Raw genomic sequence first — 9,970 nt, forward strand, 5'->3', positions numbered from 1 at the left:
TCCCAGGACAAGGAGAGACCCTGAAGAAGACCATCCCTGAGCCAAGTGAGCTGTGTGTGCTGTCTGGGGGAGGTTATCCAGAGCCTGGCTTTAGTGGGTGATTAGGCTGGTCAGTCTGGGCCAGCATCGTACAGGTAGAGAGGGCTCCAATTGGGAGCTCGGCTTTCTTTTTATGATTTAGTTTTTGGGGTTTGAACAGTTTAAAATAAAGCACTGTTTTGTTACAAGCTGGTGTTCCTCACTCTGATTGCCGTAGAGGACTGTGCTTAGGACCCCTAAATGTGACATGTATGGCCCTCATGCTACAGGGTTTGTGACATTAGACTTGTGACATGTCTGATGAAGATTCCTTTCTGCTCAACTTTTGAACTTGAACCTCTACAAAGCACAATCTTTGAACTGATCATTACATACAATAACCTCTCATTTATAAATGGAGAATGAAGATGTAATGCAACCTAACATTCTAAACACATATCCTAAATTCATGTAGGGTTATCTTACAAATTCCCATCTCCTTCAACCTATTTGTTTGTTTTCTTCCTTGATGACTTCAGCTGGTTGACTGCACATTGTGGCCACGTCTCAAGGTCTCTTCATATCAACACATTAAATAATTTAGTAGCATGCACAAATGTAACACTGTCTCAAGTTTGTCTGTGCTTTCTGTCTCTTTATATAGAACTGTAGAGCATGTTGGAATTGTATAAACAGTCCATATCTTGTGATATGGACGCTAAGGGACTCATTACACTTTGACAATTGCAAAAAGTATAGAAATGTTTGATTCTTCAGCATTGCTCTTCTGCTTGTATAAAACAAACTAAATGTGATGTTTTGGTACAATATTAGAATACAAATCGTACAATTTTTGTCTTGTTTCAAAAGATATTTAATGAAACATTCTGTAACATAGGTGTATATGTTCTGATTTGAGATTTTATAGGCTCAATTAAGACAAGATCTTAATTGTTGTTGTCTAGCTGCTTTAGATGGAAGCATGAGAGATTATGAATCTAAGCAGCTTTTTATTTAATCGTGGAAGCATATTAACAAAAAAGCATCTTTCAGGGCAGCAAAGATACTTTAGCATTGTCACCCAACCTGTATTCAATCATTTTTAGTTTTGATGTGTTTTTAACCCCTTAAGGACAATGGGTGGTCCCAAAACCCATTGAAAACAATGCATTTTGAGCCCGTACATGTACGGGCTTTGTCATTAAGGGGTTAAAAAGACTGACCAAAGTCCATTGAGCTGGCCAGTGTTTCTAATGTGCTCTTTAAACAACGTACGGCAGACAATGGTCTATATATATATATTCCAGTATATCAATATCGGGCTAACTAAAGTGGCTGAAGCCCTTTTGATGACTCCAATTGTATATGCGAACTCATCTTAGAAAACAATGCACCTGTTTCCAGCTACGTTTAAAAAGTAGTTTAAAAAGGTGTAATTTCATCATACATGTTTTTCCTATGAAACATAATGACAAGCCAGGAACAAATGCTTCACTTTCAATTATCTGTTGTATCCGTCTCTTTTTTTTTTTCATTAACGATTCCAAGATCACAAATACACCTTAACTGTAACAAATGTACTTCTAAAAGTGTGAATAACCATTATTATTTACCATACTTATTTTAAAAAATAAAAATAAATGTGATGTGGAATGAAAAATACACTGGGCGACCACTAAGCCACTAAGCCCCAGATCAAGGCACGAAACACATAGTCTTTGTTTTGCCACCCACTGTTCTGATCCTGATTGAGCTTCAGAGTATGCTATTGTGACCACTTTGAAATTATAAGAAACCTTTGAGGACTGAAAGATTGGCTGTTTCATTCATCTTTTTGGGCTAGTTTAAAAATATCATTTTCTGAGCCATAGAAATCAAATAATGTTGTTTTAGTTTCCTTGTTAACGTATGTGGAGCAACGTGTTGTTGAGCAACAATGTTATTTTTAGAAGTCTCTCTGTTAGACAACTTCCTTCTCTGTAATCTTGACCCTTTCTAGACCCAGGGTATTCTTTCTGAGTACATGTACTCAACAAACAAAGGATGAGGATTGTTTATACAAACAAAACAAAGTAAACTCCAGCATGCTTCCTTAAAATATATGATACTCACAATTTGTTACTTATTTCTTTAATTCACAAAGAACACACCTTCCTTATGGCTTCTTTGGGAATAGGATAGCTGCTAACACAATTTTCTTCTTTATTATAAAAATAAAACCAAAATGTAATTTAATTTCTTTACACTTACCGTGAAACCAATCCTGCCTGTTTTTATAGACAAGGGTATTTAATACATTTATTGTGTTGCATGTTTTCAACCAGAAGCAAAAAGAACGTTCAGCAGATAACCAACAATTCCCTTCCGCACAGAACATTTAAAGTTTAGCAAAGAGTTGTAATGCTTCCCTGAAACATTTTATGCCTTTGTTTCCAATGAGATTCCAGAGTTGTTTATGGTATAATAAACAGGGAGGAGAGCTATAAAGGATAACATATAAAATCAATGATCTATACGTTTGAAAGTGGATTTGTAAGACTATAAACCCTTTGGCTCGAGATGTCATTTGGCAGTGGCCATGGTAATAATACTAATAACGACATACTGAAAGCTGACAAGCAGAAATTACTGAACAGATTTTCTGAATTTAGATCAGTATTTCTGCATTTTTGGAATATCCTGGGATTTATTTTAGAACTCAAGCACAGAAACATGGAATTTGACAGCAAATAAGGACTATTCGGCCCATTGAGTCTGACTGTCTCTCCTGGTGTAAAGCCTTCATCAAGGCAATTCATGTTGGCATTTTTCATTTATAGGCACATAAAAATAGAGCAACCTATGTCAGAATGAATTATAGCAACTCTTAGCTAGAAAAAACTGAGATTTTATTAACCCAGGTGTAAATGCAAATATTGCACAATTTTAAGCCTTTTTATGGTAACTTCTACAGAATTTCTGAAACCTGCAAATGTAGTGCAGACTGCAAATATCCAAGACACGCTGCGCATGATGACCATGAAATGACATGTATGTTATAACTGGTAGCAGATACTCTAGGCAGAAACAGTGTTTTCCACAAAAAGTTTTAAAAAAAATAGCATTTTCTGCCATTTTGGAAATGCGAGCAAATGTTTTTCCCCACTTCTTCTCTCAAATATTTGGATGTACAGATTCAAAAATCTCAACAGCATTCATTACATCAATGTAAAAGAATAACAGAAGAAGAACTATAGTTATCACTTTCTAGTATAATGTAACCTCTATTTAAGGTCTTAAAGTGTTGTTTTTAGACATGCTATAAACGAAAAAAGGAACTTAAATGCTTATTTAATGTCTTTAAGGACGTTATTGTAAGCATTTTTACCATATGCGGATTGTTAAACTGTAAAAGTGACATTAAGCTTGTCTTAAACTACTTAAAGGTTGTAAATGGTATTTGTGTAACTGTGTTTGAAGTGCGTCCACATCCTATCACCTATTAAAATGACTAATACCAGACAGTCAGGCAACTGCGTATAAACCTTTTACAGAATTTTAATCTCTGGTTGGATTAACAGAGCTAAAACAAGATTCAGTTTAGATAAATTATGTACAGAACATTAAAACAATAGAGGGTGATAACTGAAGAGACACAATACTAGGAGGGCTGATGGATAGCCGTAAAATCATTGTAATCTAACAGAATTCCTCTCTGGTGAATTCATGCCTACTTTTATGTCGTCCTCATTCCGAAAATATGAAACAAAGAAGTTCAGCACAAATTCCTATTATAACGTTTCTGCAGAGTATGGATATTATTTGTATCTTCCAAGGTTCCTTTGGCAACCTGACCTACTCTACCTAATTCAAACGATTTATTCACTAATGCATATTAAAGGGCTATCTGTTGACATTTTCCTCCTTCAACAATATTACTAATTGTTACAAGGGTTGTTACAAAAGATATCATTGCAGAAGAAAGAAGATTAACTTGGTGAAAACATAGAATTTGATGACCGATAAGAACCACTTGGCCCATCTAGTCTGCTAATTTTTCATGATGTAAAGAGTCAAAGCCTAAGCTTTAGCATGTTTTAATAAATTAATTTAGTTATCCTAAAGGCTACAACAGTGATATGTGGGGATAAATAGAAGCCATGACACTTTATGACCAGCAGCCTCTAAATGACATACATTACATATGTCTTGAATTTAACAGCTACCCATATCGAGCCTGCAGAACCACATTGCAGGACCCAAACTGCCTCTGGAGTGTTAATAAGGGTAAGTTTTGGGTGCTATTTGCCCGTTGAACCATATGGCCAGTCTAGGCCTACATGTGACCATCCAGCCATCTCCTGCTAAGTTACTTTACTCTTAAAGACAGCTACATTGTTACAAGGTAAAACACTTCTAGGTATCTAAACAGAACTGAAGGTTTGCCTTGTTGTAGAGTATTATGTTATTTGTCATTCACAAATGTCTGTTTGTTCTCTTTTCACAAATGACGTTAAATGAAAACCATTTGCGGAGAGCTACTACCTAAATTAAATAAATTGTGTTAATATTCCCCAGTAATAAAATTGTTCATGTTGTTTTCTTATAAATACATTGCTGTGTAAACAGTGAAAATCCCTAAACAATGCGTAATTCAAATGGGATTTTTGATTTCCATAAACCATGAATTTTTATTATGGTTTGTTTATTTCAGGATATCCTGTGTGTTTGATCTAGTTCTGACCCTTTTATTATGGAGGACATTTGAGTACCCTGGTTTCTGTTGGAAAGGATAAAAAAAATACAATATTTATATACTGAAAAATCATAATTAACCAAAGTTTTTCTAGTTTGTTGTTTATTGTACTACAATCTTTGTTTGAACTTGAAATCTAAAATAAATAAAAGGCATTTTCGGTATGTAGTAACATGACTTTTGATGTTTAGACACAAGGCATGACGATTGATGATGGAAACAAAACTTCTTTTGTGAACATTTCTTGTTGGGAATGTTGTCGGGTTTTGAATATGCTATCTAGTAAGAGAGATATATAAGCAAGTGACAGGGGACTTGGTTCTGCATTTTGTATGATGCTAGACTATGTTTTTTACCCTCCGGTAACCTATCACACGTTATTAAATGATCAGTCTTCTGTTTGACAGAGTAACACAATCCGGTTCATGACCATTGACAACAATGTCATTCAATATTTCAGGTGATGAAAGAGAGGTTCTTAATGATTGAACCTAACAGAGTAGAACACACTGTTCAGTCGTGTTGTAGCCAATAAGCAAACATCAAGTTAAACCTTTCAAGAGTTCACTAAAACTACATTAAAGATAAGCTTACTGTCATTAGACAGGGAAGGGGTCAAATTAGGTGTTAGCTAAGTGTCTTAAATGTAATGACAATAATGGTCAAAAAGAACCCAGAAGCTATTTGAAATGGTACAGAGGAAGAACTCAAAAAATGTAAAAGTTGGTATTGAAAAACCTTTTTTGTAAATATAATTGTTACATAGTCATTACAGTTGAAAAATACATAATTCTGTTATATTCAACCTATCGTACATGCCTTTGTTAACTAATTTTGTCCCTTCTAAAGGTAAAATAATACAAGTTGCTAAAAACAATTACAGATTGAGAAAAAGCACACAGGATAGTTTCAATAAATTATTCATAATATAAGCTATGACAATGATGGTTTTCTTTCAAGAACACTTTGAGGAGAGCTGGCCATACCATACCAGCGTGTACCTTCTCTGCTAGAGTGCTTGGCTGATACCCTCATATTTAGGCAAGTCATTTCATGGAGAAGATCTAGAAGGTGTTCAACAATGATGTTCAACTCAATTTAGAACACCTGGTCTGTTTGCAGCCCCTAAGATACGTAATTGAGCACCATTGATGTACAACATACATGAATCTAAAGTTTTGATAAAACCACTTAAAGGCATGCTAGTGTGGGAGGTCACAATTTAGAAACCTTTATTATTTTCAGGCTGGGTTCCAGATAACTATTCATGAAACCATGCAAAAACAATATTGGCTACTTCTATTGGACTTGAAGATTTGTTAAAATAAAGTAATTGAGGGCAAAACTTAAATGCTAAGATCATATGGCAAGGGTTTAATTTCTAATATTGTCAAAGTAAGTGCATTTATTTCCCCATATATTTGATTGTGGAATGTTGGTTAATAAAATTTCTGCTAAACTTTAATTATCTGAGCTAAGAAAATTTCATTTTGAGAATATACACATTCGATAAACACTGTATTGGACATTTTCACATTGGACCAAATCAAATTTCCTGTAAAAAGCTGCTTTTTGCCTTTATACAAAATGTATTAAGAATCCCTTGAAAAACTTACACCTAGAAGATACCCACTGGCAAAACATTACATGAAGTGGTAAGCCTTTTCTTGAGTTTTTATTTCTCAACAATATTAAAATATGCATAGTATAACTTAGTTGGTGTGTACCGTATTCACTTATCCACCCAACAGAACAACTACTGGGCATATTTAAGGTTCTGCTAATCATTTAAGTTTTTAGTTTACTTTTTGCTGAGATAAAACTAAGATTATTTTGTTTGTGTGAAGCTCGTTAAAATAAATGGTAAATTCCCAGAGGGAATCATTATCACCTAAAGTAGTTTTATTTTTTTTCTTCCTTGTGATTATCAATGCAAACAACAATCACACAAACATGTATGTTGCTGTTTTGTCAGATAAGGCCGTTATTGTCATACGACAGCTGTGTACCCTCGCTACTTTCATTAACTCTTAGAAAAGCAAGGGGTTGTATGTCTTTTCTTTTTGCAAATGAAGAAATGATTTCAACCTGCAAGTCAAACCCACAGGCTAATGTTAGACCTGGGGGTAAATTGAGCAAAAAGTTGAAATTTGATACTATAAATGTTAAGGATGATTTAATTAAAGAAATACCAGCAAATGATAAAATATCACAGTGGTTGTCTTTGTGTTCCTCGGGATATCTGGAATTCTAAGACATTTTTGGCTAATCCCTATGACTGTGACTGCTGGTAATCCTTGAGACAGGTTCTTACACAGTATTCAAGTTTAACCAACAGTCCAGGATTTAATGAGTTTAACATATTCCCCTCGTTGCACTTTTACTCTTTCTAATTACTCTGAAGAACAATTAGGGTTGTGGGACCACCTGAATAATATATTTTTGGAGGATTAATACAGCACAGATTGTTACTTAAATATCGTATTGGCTCGAATATAGGCCGCACACGATTATAGGCAGCACCCTTATAGTTTGGTGCTATTTTAAAGAAAAAAATATATATATTTATTTATTTATTACATTTAATGTATGATAGGAGGCTCCCACCCTCCTTACCTAAACTTTAGTTTTGCAACGTTGATGTGGATGCAGCAGACGTGACCTCCGCTGCCTGCACCTGTCTTCCTCATCTACATCAATGTTGGGAATCAAAAATCACGGCGGAACCTAAGTTTCTGCTCGCGTTGCCGAGGGACCGCATTTTCGCCGGACCGCACTACCGAAAACGCTCTGCAGTCTTCTGATCCGGTCTTCCAGACACCCTGGAGAAGGTAAAAATGCTAAACCGCAATTATAGGTCGTACCCCAACTTATTAAATTATGGGGGAAAAGTGCGGCCTATAATCGGGCCAATACGGTAATTCTACGGCACCCATAAGGTCGTCTTGAAATGAATGACTCTATTGATATTTGCCTATACTTTTACACCCACTGCGTCCAACATCCTGAATTTAGGCATATGTGTTTCACTGACAGTTATATGAATTTATGCAATTAATACAAATCATACCTTATTCTTGAAAACCATTACTTCTGGCATTGTTTTATTAGAATGACTCTTTGTAATGATGTTAAAGTTAAAACACCAATTTTATGGCAATAGAGCTTTATGATGAATCACTAAATCATAGATTGTAAAGCTGTTAGTGGTATTTATGAAAGTTGTATACAATTGGTTTAAAGGTTCAATATATTACACCTAACTAGTGTTAATTATTTCATAAATTTGCACAAAGAGGATCTTAGCTCACTTGTAAGAATGCTTTTAGCCTCTCCACAAGGGTATCTAGCATTTTCTTTATTAGCACTTAGGGGGAAAAGGCAAAAACAATAACTTGATATAATTAGACATAGGCAAATACTGGGGCTGTTGACCTCAAGTTGAAACAGCAGTTTTTGAACTACATTTACAATAATCCATTGGAAGTTTACAGCCAGAGAAATATTGTCTTTAAAACGTGATTTTAAAAAAAATGATTACAAATTAACAATCAAATTATGGGAAACTGGAGCACACTAAAGAATTGAATCTGCTGTATGAACATCAATAATGGTGTCGTGCCCAGAAGAGAATTGTGATGTGAAAGGACTAATAGTGGGATGATGGCACATTGATGTAGGGGTTTATTGTTGAGGAAAGGGATAATATGCTGTTTTAGTTATTCTCTGCATAAAAGTATAAAAGGAACTTTAAATCAAAATAATTTATTTGTAGAATGTTCTACATGTACACAGACAAGATATCGAGTACAGCATGAGGATCCTGTGTTTTTGCTTCTAAATATAAGACTTTCATATATTTCTAAAAGATATAAAAGGGTATTGGCGTGCTATGAGTCTGCAAGGACACACTCTTCTAGTTCTACTATACTTACATTTTCCCATTTTAAAAGAACAGAACTGTGGACAAAAAACTTTATTTCAAAATAAAGTAATTAAAGCTCACACATCCTGTCTTATTTCTATGACACGTCATGCCGTTTGAAGTAAATGGAAGGATGCTACCTAGTTATTACTGACATGATAATTATGTTAATTATACCAAACTCATTGAATCAATTTATGTATACATGAATATAATCCAATCACATTAGCTGTTAAAGAGTTTATTGTGCTATTTTTTTTTACCTTTTGTAAGACATGGCCCAATGGGATACATCGGTTGCTCAGGGCAAAAGGCAGAATAGTAATCTGTGTAAAACTGTATTAACACAATGACAAAAACTTAATTTTTATTAGCTTTTTAAAGACATAACTAGCTGTTCCAGATAGTATTACATTTTATGGTGACCTACGGATATAAAGGTTAATATATGCCCAAGCACACAGCATTACAGATGTTCCATCTCCCTCTAGAATTAAAGCAAGTTAAGGAACTCTAGAGTCTATTGAGTCTGGTTAAATTGTCTGATCTTGTCGCACGTCAGTGAAGGTGTTAATCTACTGAATAAGAGAGTTTATTCTGCCAAACACATTTTTGTATTGCAATTCTTTTTCTCATGCTTTGGATGGTTTAAAAGTTTAAAAATAAAAACTAGGTGATTTTGATTGTATCCTTAGATTTTGGTGGCTTGTTCCACTGGAAACATTTTATACTAGAACTGGAGAGGACACATTTGCGTGCTGTGCTGTTTTGTTATTATAACATTACAGGCTAAAAAGCAAGTGGTCATGTAAGGTGATTAAGTTCTGTTGCACTTGGTGTCTCTAGTGAGACACAAGGAATAAAATCTCAAGGTAATGAATGATCATAGAAAAAAAGTGGAAGAAAACCCTCAATATGGACATCAAAATCAAATTAAGGAAATCAAAGTGTCAGAAGGATATATTGGAATACATGTAGGCAAGAATCTTAGCTTTACACATTGGGACCAAAAATTAAGTGTGCGTGTTTGTGAAAAAGATTTTTATTTAGTAGAATGGAAGATTAGCCTTGGTTTCCTTCATCTGGTTAAAGTTACGTCATTAATCTTAGGAGACATAGATTGGCAAGCCTGTTCTGGCGAACACTTTCCTTATGTTAAAGATGTCTGACGTGCTTCATGTACTAGTACGTATCTAGTTCTGGCTCAGCTCGGGGCTTACTACAACCGAGCTCACTCAAACCTACCCAATCACAACGTTGGTGGATATGCATGGCCATATGCAATTTTTTTT

This window comes from Spea bombifrons, chromosome 10, assembly GCF_027358695.1.
Source record: "Spea bombifrons isolate aSpeBom1 chromosome 10, aSpeBom1.2.pri, whole genome shotgun sequence".
Lineage (NCBI taxonomy): Eukaryota > Metazoa > Chordata > Amphibia > Anura > Pelobatidae > Spea > Spea bombifrons.